This window comes from Cebus imitator, unplaced genomic scaffold (genome assembly GCF_001604975.1).
Source record: "Cebus imitator isolate Cc_AM_T3 unplaced genomic scaffold, Cebus_imitator-1.0 Scaffold117, whole genome shotgun sequence".
Taxonomy (NCBI): Eukaryota; Metazoa; Chordata; class Mammalia; order Primates; family Cebidae; genus Cebus; species Cebus imitator.
This window is the reverse complement of record NW_016107432.1, coordinates 993192-1004248: the sequence shown is the minus strand read 5'-3', so window position 1 is coordinate 1004248 and position 11057 is coordinate 993192. Positions and strand designations below refer to the sequence as shown.

The 11057-nt window shown below is 38.6% G+C and overlaps 1 protein-coding gene across 1 annotated transcript in view; it reads left to right on the top strand.

Moving 5' to 3' along the window:
* Window positions 1–11057, top strand: part of HTR1E (5-hydroxytryptamine receptor 1E) — a 98767-nt gene that overhangs the window by 85249 nt on the left and 2461 nt on the right. The window lies entirely within an intron of this gene.

Here is an 11057-nt window from a genome sequence, read left to right as displayed (position 1 = left end):
CTATAAGGAACTTAAAAAAAAAAAAAAAAAAAAAGAACAAAAAAATAAAAATAAAATAGGCAAAAGATCAGAATATACATTTCTCAAAAGAAAACATAGAAATGTCAAACAGGTATATGAAAAGGTTTTCAACATCACTGATCATCAGAAATGTACAAATCAAAACTACAATGAGATATCATCTTAGCCGAGTTACAATGGCATTTACCCAAAAGATACACAATAACAAATGCTGGTGAAGAATTGGAGAAAAGGGAATTCTTGTACACTGTTGGCGGGAATGTAAATTAGTGCAACCACTATGGAGAACAGTTTGGAGGTTTCTCAGAAGACTAAAAATAGAACTATTATACGATTCAGCAATCACTCTGCTAAGTGTATATTCAAAGGAGAGAAAATCAATATATATTAAAGAGACATCTGCACTCCCATGTTTATTGTAGCACAATTATAGCTAAGATTTGGAAGCAACCTAAGTGTTCATCAACAAATGAACAGATAAGGAAAATGTGGTACCAATGAGATACTATCTCATGCCAGTCAGAACAGCGATTATTAAAAAGTCAAGAAACAACAGATGCTGGTGAGGATATGGAGAAATAGAAATGCTTTTACTCTGTAGTGGGAATGTAAATTACTTCAACCATTGTGGAAGATGGTGTGGCAATTCCTCAAAGACCTGAAACCAGAAATATCATTTGACCCAGTATCCCCTTACTGGATATATGCCCGAAGAATAAAAATCATTCTCTTATAAAGATACATGTGTATGTTCACTGCAGCACTATTCACAATAGCAAAAACATGAAATCAACCCAAATGCCCATCAATGATACACTGGATAAAGAAAATGTGGTAAATATAACCATGGAATGCTATGCAGCTATAAAAAGGAATGAGATCATGTCCTTTTCAGGGACTTAGGTGGAGCTGGAAGCCATTATCCTCTGCAAACAAACCCAGGAACAGAGAACCAAGCACCACATGTTCCCACTTATAAGTGGGAGCTTAACAATGAGAACACATGGACACAGGGAGGGTAGCAACACACACTAAGACCTGCCAGGGGGTGGGGTGGAGACAGGGAGACCATTAGAAAAAATAGCTAATACATGTGGGGTTTAACACTAGGTGACAGATTGATAGGTGCAGCAAATCACCATGGCACACATTTACCTATGTAACAAACCTGCACATACTGCACGTGTACCCTGGAACTTACAATAAAACATAAAATTTCAAAAAAGAGAAAATGTGGCATATATGTACAATCAAGTACTGTTCAACCATAAAAAAAAAAAATGAGATCCTGTCATTTTCAACAACATGAATGGAACTGGAGATCATTATGTTAAATAAAATAAGCCAGGCAGAGAAAGACAAACTTCACACATTCTCACTTATTTGTAGGAGCTAAAAGTTAAAACAATTGAATTTATGGAGACAGAGATTAGAACAATGGTTACCAAAGGCTGGGAAGCGTAGTTGTAGGGGTGGAGAGAATGGGGATGATAAATGGGCACAAAAATATAGTTAGATAGAATAAATAAGATCTTGCATTTGATATCACAACATGGTAACTATAGTCAACAGTTATTTATTGTACATTTTTAAATAACTGAAAGAGTATAATTGGACTTTTTATAACACAAAGCAAGAATAAATGCTGAGGTATTTATTGGATACCCCAGTTACCTTGATGTGATGATTACTCATTGTATGCCTGTATCAAAATATCTCATGTACCCCATAAATATGTATACCTACTATGTACCAACAAAAAATTAAAAATTTTTAAAAATTAAACTCTTCTGGCTGGGCATGGTAGCTCACACCTGTTATCCCAATACTGTGGGAGGCCGAGGTGGGTGGATCACTTGAGCTAGGAGTTCAAAACCAGCCTGGGCAACATGGTGAAACCCCGTCTCTACAAAAAATACAAAAATTAGCCAGAAGTGGTGGCACACATCTGTGGTCCCAGCTACTTGGGAGGCTGAGGCAGGAGGATCGCTTGAGACTGGAAGGCGGAGGTTGCAGTGAGCAGAGAACATGCCACTACACTCCAGCCTGGGTGAAAGAGTGAGACTCTGTCTCAAAAAAAAAAAAAATTAAATTATTCTTCTTGTCAAAAAGCAACATTTAAAAATACAAAGGCAAAGCACATAATGGAAGAAATGTTCTCAAAACATTGTGACAACAAAAGACTTATATCCAGAGTATATAAAACATCTCCTAAAACTCTATGCACTTTGTTTGAATTTATAAAATGGTAACGTTTTCTTGTTATTATGAATATAATAACCTTGTAACAATCACATGTCATGTTCCAATCACAATTTAAATAAATAAAGAAAAAGAGAATAAAGAATCCCACACTACAGTATCTCCTCTAATCCTTCCACTGCTTCTAATGAAGATCTCACTGGGAAACAGAGTATCCACCCTTCCTACTCCCTGGAGAGGCAGAGAAAAGTATTTCGAAAGGCTGAGGAAGTAAATTTAACAAACAGAAAGATAAAATTAGTAATGTGAGGGAAAAGTGCCATTCCTAAAATAAAAAAGAAGAAATTGGTATGTATTGAAGACTTCTTTAAATGGTTGGAAGAAATTTGGGCTAAATGAGAGCAATCAAAGAAGAGATGAAAGAATATTTATGGTGAAATGACAGTTATTGAAAACCAGTAGATTAGCTAAATTGGTGAAATTAAAAATGAACTGAGCATGCCATATACATTAATGTCCACAAGCAGCCATTCTCTGTGGGGAAAGGTGAGTGTTGACTCTTTCTAGAAACAAGAGGTCCTTCATAATTAAGTTCACCGGCACTGATCCTAGAGTGTAAAACGCAGCTTGCTAATTAACACATGAAACAGAATTACAAGCTGAATTATTACTTACATTTAAGAGCATCTTTTGGCCAGGCGCAGTGGCTCAAGCCTGTAATCCCATCACTTTGGGAGGCCGAGGCAGGCGGATCACGAGGTCATGAGATTGAGACCATCCTGGCCAACGTGGTGAAACCCCGTCTCTACTAAAAAACACAAAAATTAGCTGGGCGTGGTGGTGTGCACCTGTAGTCCCAGCTAGTCAGAAAGCTGAGGCAGGAGAATTGCTTGAACATAGGAGGCGGAGGTTACAGTGAGCCGAGACTGCACCACTGCACTCCAGCCTGGCGCCTGGCAACAGAGTGAGACTCTGTCTCAAAAAAAAAAAAAAAAAGCATCTTTTTAAACCTCTTAAAATAAATGTATAGTTTTTTTTAATATTATAAGATGATCACCCTTGCTAACCACCACCCAGATCAAGAAATAGGACTTGGCCAAACACAGAAGCTATGTCTCAGTCACAATCATGTATCTTCCCTCTACAAATAACCATTTTCCTTATGTTTAAGCTTCCCTGAAAGTTATATCACTCAAGTACACGTCCTGATAATGATAGTTTTGGTTTGCTTGTTTTTATTTATGTCTTTTAAGACCCTTTTAGTCTATATGCCGTACTTCTCATCCTTGTCTCTGCAATTTATTTTTGAAGAAATTGGGCGATTTAACCCATGAATTTTCTTACAGTTGGGATTCTAATGATTGCATAATCATAAGGTAGTTTAACATGTTTCTTGATTCTCTGTCATTTCTTTAAAGTAGTTATTGGTCTAAGATGCTTAAACTTTTAATACATTGACTTTAGGCAGTTTCAACTCCATTTGCAATAGCTACCATGTGACCTCTGAATTTTTGGTAGGCAAGAGGTAAAGCAATCACAGTTTAGCACATCATGTGGAGTCAGGAAATGCTGAAGGAGAGAGGGTGGCTAAGGACAGAAATGAGGGCAGTTTTCCTAGCTGAGTTTAGAGGCCATGTGCAAAACAGAAACGTTGTAGCAAGAGGGAATGACTTATCAAAGGGAAGTGGCATCTGGAAACGTCTAGAAAGGGACTGAAGTCAGGACTTACGTAGGTTGACTGGGAAAATGCTGGGAACTAAATAGAGAAAGGCAAGTATACCCTGAGGTCCTTCAAAGCAGTTCAGGAAAATATCCTCTAAATGATGGTGATACATGCAAAGTAAATGAGTTGATCAGGAAAGCTCCAGGCCTACCAGCATGTTATACTTTTAATGGTTGAGATGTTATATAACATTTTCTGGTAATTCAAAGTCTTAGCAAAACTTCGTCCCATATTTCAGATAACTCTATGAATGCTAGGAAAGAGGAAATATGCCCACAAGCAATGCTACATGTCTAGCTGGATGCTATATTCTACTTTTCCCCTTTCCCTCAGTCAAGCATGTGGCCTGGTTAACACTTCCTTACCTCACAGATATTTCAGAAAGCAGAAGTATCAGACAGTAATTCCTATTCGTGTTCTCAAAAGCCAAGCCCACAGAAGATATATTAATAAAAGATTTGTAAATGAGCAAAGAAAGAAAAGAGAGACTTTAGTAGGTGGCTGAATGGGTTAGAAAAAAAAGTGAAAGGAAGAAATTTTCCCCATGGCCTATATACCTACAACCCCATAATGGAGGAACAGAAAATATCCTGGGCCCAAGACTTGGGCCAGAAGTTCTGGAAGGCCCTTCTAGAGTCTATAATATTTTTAAAAGTGATAAATGCATGGTGTGGTTAGGTACTTAGCGCCTAGGCATGGGGTTCCCAACCTGAGGACATTTCCTAAGCATGTTAGGGAGGCAGTCTGGATCTGAAAGAACTGTAGGAGTAGGGGACAGTAAATATCTCACCAGAGACTTTCTCTGTACATGCAACACCTGAAACCCCTCTCCCCAACCAAACCTCAATGCCTCGGCCCTGAATAATCCTCCAGAGACTTGGGGTGTGGCTGGGGTTAGAGAAAATCTGAGGCATGAGAAGTGAGAAGCTTAGAGGCAACAATTAGGTTGACATATGTTCTCACTTACAACTGGTAGCTAAATATTGAATAACACATGAACACAAAGAAGGAAGCAATAGACATCACAGCCTACATAGGGAGAGAGGGTAGGTGGAGGGTGAGGTTTGAAAAACACCACCTTTTGAGTACTATGCTTATTACCTCGGTGGTGAAATAATCTGTACACCAAACCCTGCAACACATAGTTTACCCATGGAACAAATCCACACTTGTGCCCTTAAAACCTAAAATAAAAGTTGGAAAGAAAAAAAAAAGAAAGAAAGAAATTACGTTGACTTATTTTTTAATAGGCTTTTATTACACATCAGAGTTTGTGGGATGAAATTTGTCTCCATTACCCAGTGCAAAAAACACTGGGAAAATTCATATAACAAATGACCACAAACACTTACATAGCACTTACTATGTATTGTGCATTGTTCTCAGCTCCTACATGTATTAACATGTGTGATCTTCACATTATCTTAAAGAGAAAGGTATCATTATTCCTGACTTAAAGAAGAGGAAATTGAAGCAGGCTAAGGTTAAAGAACTTGCTTAGGATTACACTGCAGCTGTTACAAGTGGCAGAGCCAGCATTCAGGGCCCACGTGTGTAGCCACCACTCCAAGCTTCCTCTCCAAAACCACTGACTCAGGCACACTTTTTAGGTTAAAGTAAATCAGGACTTATGAAGTGAATGTCAGTTTTCTAATGGAGGAACCAGATCTAAAATATAAAACCCTCTTAAGAGAATTTTAAGATGAGCAGGTGCCAGCTAACTCCTCTTTCTTGATAATGCTTAGGTGCTTGGGAAACTCTTCTTGGATGAGGAAAAGATTCTTGTCCCTCTTCATCTGCTGCAAAGGACAAAGCGTCTGAAGAATAGTATGCCAAAGTTGGCCTTAACATCTATCATTCCTAGGACCTCATCTCCCTGGTGCTCTGATCTTCACTGGGATGGTATAAAGCAGAGACTCTAGAGTATCTCAGGAAATAAGGAGCAGTGTGCACTAACCAGTTTGGTTTAGAGTAATTCTCTCCTATTGGTAATTTTGATGAAAAACCATTTAAATATGACCTCGGACTTCATGATATTTTTTATATCACAATAAAGTGGAAATTTAAAGTTACAAATCCCCAAAAAGGTCCTCCATCAACTCCTCATAGGATGTATCCATTTTTACTCTGATTGTTGCAGTTAACGTTCCATTCTGGTGGACTAATAAAAGTTTGGCATGTTGATATTAGTACTTGGCTTTGTTCTGCAGAATGTATTTTGAGTTGAGTGTTATAGCCCCTCCTCCCACACTATGTGAAAAGCTGAAGAGGCTTAGGAGATTCCCAGGTGCTATTTAACCAGCCCTGTTCTACTTAGAAATCATACTATGGAGTTGGTAGTGGTTAAAATAATGGTTGGAAAACCACTAAGGAGTTGGTAGTGGTTAGAAAACCATGTGTTATTTTCTTGAGAATTAAAGAAACCCAAGACAATTAAGGTTGAGTCATTTCCCAAGTATGGCTATTATCTTTGATATCTTTAGCCCCCACATGATCCCTAAAATTGCTTAAGGAACTCTACTTGTCTGATGTCCCCAGGCCCCACTAACCACTCTCATCAGCCTCCCCCATTACTGCTTTTTTCTTCCTCGTTTACATTTCACTCACTCCAAATATGCTCTGTCCCAATAGAAAGGACTCTGAGCGTAATAGCAAAGAAAACTGTAAGTAGCCTAGCTAAAAAAGATGATATCTCTTCTTTAAAAGAAAAAAAAAAAAAACTTCCTTACACATTCTTCTCCATAGCTATTATTTCTCTACTCCCCATTTAAGCAAAGTACTTGAAATAATCATTCTTATTTACTGTGTATTTTATCTCCTCCAATTCTTTCTTGAAAACTCCTAACTTCAGCCTTTTACCTTCACTGCTTCACCAAATTGTCCTTGTCAAGGCCATGGATGTCCTCCTCTTGCCTAGCCCAGGGATCAAGTCCCCATCACCTTTGACTCATCAGCAGTATTTATGCAGCTTAATAAGTTCTCTTCACTTCCTCTTGGAATAAAATGACTTCTTATCATTCTCTTCCACCTCAATTGCTGTTATTCTCTGGCTGCTTTTCTGGTTCCTTCTAAGCAACCTGACCTTTAAAAGGTGGCCAGAGTAATGGTTTGCACCTATAATCCCAGTACTTTGGGAGGTCAAGGAGGGCAGGTCACTTGAGCCCAGGAGTTCAACATCAGCCTGGACAACATGGTGAAACCCATCTCTACAAAAAATAAATAAATAAAAACTAACTGGGTGTGGCTGTATGTGCCTGCAGTCCCAGATATTGGGAGGTTAAGTTGAGTTGATCACCTGAGCCTGAGAAGGTGGAGGCTTCAGTGAGCCATGATTGTGCCACTGCATTCCAACCTGGGCAACAGAGTGAGACCCTATCTCAAAAACAGTTCCAGGGCCCAGTTCTCAGAATTGTTCAATCTATAATTGCTCTGCAGTTAGGTCTCCCTGGGCCTAATCTCACCCAGTCATTCAAAAACATGTGTTATATGTCTTATTATGGGACAAACTTCAAAATATATTTGTTAAATGAAAAAGGATGGAAGACGGCAAACTAGGTATGTGCAGGAGTTTGGGGCGACTGACAACACAGGGATACAAAATTTAACTCCCACTCTGAAAGGCTTGGCACAAAATAAACCAGGAAGTCATGTTAAGAGCTAAAAAAAAAAAAAGTAGTCCCCAACCTGTAATGTTTTTGCTAATTTGACTAGAAGTAATTCAAAATGTGAATCTTACCCACTAGAAATGTATAATCTGCTGCAGGAAATAAAAAAATAAACAGTCACAAACTAAGGAAGAAAATGTCACCAGAAAGAATGACAAGTAGGAGTTATGGGAGCCCAGATAAATAGAGCAGATTTAAAAGATCTGTAACGCTGAATTATTTCTGAAGTTTTTAAACCACATGCTTTCAAAATAACTACATTTCCTAATTACCTCTACTATAAATTGAAATTTCTGAATTTTTCTTTTCCTTTTCAATGCTATTCTCTATACTCTCAATCTTAAACCAGAATGGAAAAGCCTTTTTACTGAGAACCACTCTACCCAACAAATCTCAAGAACCCAAGAAAAACATAACCAAGGACTAGTACATGCACAAAAACAAACCCAATTTTTTTCATTCAATTAGAGGGAAAGAGGTCAACGTGAAGAAATGTTGGCCCTGAAACACAGAGAAGAATGGGGAGGGCTTGGTCCAAGCAGCTGGTAAATGGCACCACTGGAATCTGAACCCAGGTCTGTCTAATTCCAAATCCCACAATCCTTCCATTTTACAGCCTATCTCAGACATAAATGCAAGTTTAAACTGTCTGTAAAAAGGAAGGAAAGGTCCCAGTAGAGAAGAAAATATTCAGACTACAAAACAGAAGGGGTTGTTCATAGAACCAGCCCCATGGAAGAACTAGAGAAACACAAGAGTCATTGAATAGTAGGTACAGTCACAGAAATGCTGTGAGTGCATAAAGAAACAGAGAGGCCAAAAGAATATCATTTAATGACAGAAAGATACAAACTGTCTCACAAACAATTGATACATTTGTGGTCTTTAGTGAACTCTTTATTTTCTTTCACTTTCTATATCTGAAGGCTGAATGGTGCCTATCTCTCCCTCTTCTTGGTTTTGGCTCTATGAGCAAATTAAAACTGGGCTAGATCTCATCCACAGGCTGCAGATTTTTATTCCTGCCACCTATCTTCAAACCACGCAAAGACTCCCTCCAATATCCACACCCTCTTCCACATGTGCTTCACCTGCTCCTGCCCCCATCCTTTGCTGAAATTACTGTGTCTGTTAAGCCTTATGGGCATCAAACTATATCCCTTCTTAAAACAGCTAAAATTTCTTTGAAGTCTTCTGGGACCAATCCCATGGAATCAAATCAGATGATTTGATCAGCCTCTATCCAGCAGCCATGAACTGTGAATATTTCCATGTATTTCCATGTACTAATTGTTGTGTTTTCATAAATAACATTTATATTTGACTTTATATTTCTGTAAAAATGGTACTAGCTCATTGACTGACCAGCTTAATCACAACTATGGTGGGGGTGGGGTGAGAGGGGGGGAGAGAGAGAGAGAAAGAAAGAAAAGAGCAGAACAGAAGGAGATGAGAGAGAGGAGAAGGAGATAGGAAGAGGAAGAGGAGGAGGAGGAGGAAGAAGAGGAGAAAGAGAAGAGGAGGAAGAGGAGAAAGGAGGAAGAAGAAGAAGAAAAAGGTGAAAGAGGAGGAGGAAAATGGCAGAGGAGGAGGAAAGAAGGAGGGGGAGGAGAGGGGAGGGAGGCCAGCCACAAATGTTAACTGAAACAAAATACTTTTTTTTTTAATATAGACATCTTTGAGCTTGGTGGCTATGCTGTTTCACAGTTGATTTATTGTATTACAAAGAGAACAATTTTCCACAAATATCAACATAATGTTATATGCTTTTTTCCAAAGAAATACACAATAGAATGCATAAAATATCAGAAATAATTAGACAAAGTTGTACAATCCCATTGTTACACTATACACCTTTGGGGTTTAAAATTTACTGTGAAAATTTTGTTTTTGTTTTTGTTTTTGTTTTTTGAGACAGAGTCTCACTCTGTCACCCAGGCTGGAGGGCATGGCATGATGTTGGCTCACTGCAACCTCCATCTCCTGAGTTCAAGTAATTCTCATGCCTCAATCTCCTGAACAGCTGGGACTACAGGCACCACCAAGCCTGGGTAATTTTTGTACTTTTGGTAAAGATGGAGTTTCACCATATTAGTCAGGCTGATCTCAAACTCCTGACCTCGTGTGATCTGCCCACCTTGAACTCACAAAGTGCTAGTATTCCAGGTGTGAGCCACCACACCTGGCCTATTTACTGTGAAAGTTTAAAATCTGATTTGAAAGCTGCTTATTATAAACAATATGATTTTTTCTTTAATATAATGGTCCCAGAATTTTTAATGTTACATATGAATATATGTTCTCAAATGTAAAACCAAGCTTTTTATATATAAACATGTATAAAAAATAAATATAAATAAGAAATTGGGGCAGCAAAGCAAATTTGAAATTTTGCAGTGTTTTTGTCAAAAGTGGTTTGAACAAATTTAGAAAAAAAAACACGCAACCCCATCAAAAAGTCGGTGAAGGATATGAACAGACACTTCTCAAAAAAAATACATTTATGCAGCCAACAAACATGAAAAAAAGCTCATCATTACTGTCATTAGAGAAATGCAAATCAAAACCACAATGAGATACCATTTCAGGCCAGTTAGAATGGTAATTATTAAAACGTCAGGAAACAACAGATGCTGGAGAGGATGTGGAGAAATAGGAATGCTTTTACACTGTTGGTGGGAGTGTAAATTAGTTTAACCATTGTGGAAGACAGTGTGGTGATTCCTCAAGGATCTAGAACCAGAAATATCATCTGAACCAGCAATCCCATTACTGGGTATATACCCAAAGGATTATAAATCATTCTACTATAAAGATACATGCACATGTATGTTTATAGCAGCACTATTCACAATAGCAAAGACCTGGAACCAACCCAAATGCCCGTCAATGATAGACTGGATAAAGAAAATGTGGCACATATACACCATGGAATACTATGCAGCCATAAAAAGGGATGAGTTCATGTCCTTCGAAGGGACATGGATGAAGCTGGAAACCATCATTCTCAGCAAACTGACACAGGAACAGAAAACCAAACACCGCATGTTCTCACTCCTAAGTGGGAGTTGAACAATGAGAACACATGGACACAGGGAGGGGAACATCACACACTGGGGCCTGTTGGCAGGTGGGAGAGGGATAGCATTAGGAGATATACCTAATGTAGATGACAGGTTGATGGGTGCAGCAAACCACCATGGCACATGTATACATATGTAACAAACCTGCACATTCTGCACATGTATCCCAGAACTTAAAGTATAATTTTAAAAATTAAAATGGCTTGAAAACTTCCCTCAAGTCAAAAAAGTATCCTTTGGCCGGGCGTGATGGCTCATGCCTATAATCCCAGCACTTTGGGAGGCCGAGGCGGGCGGATCACGAGGTCAAGAGTTCAAGACCATTCTGGCCAACATGGTGAAACCCCGTCTCTACTAAAAATA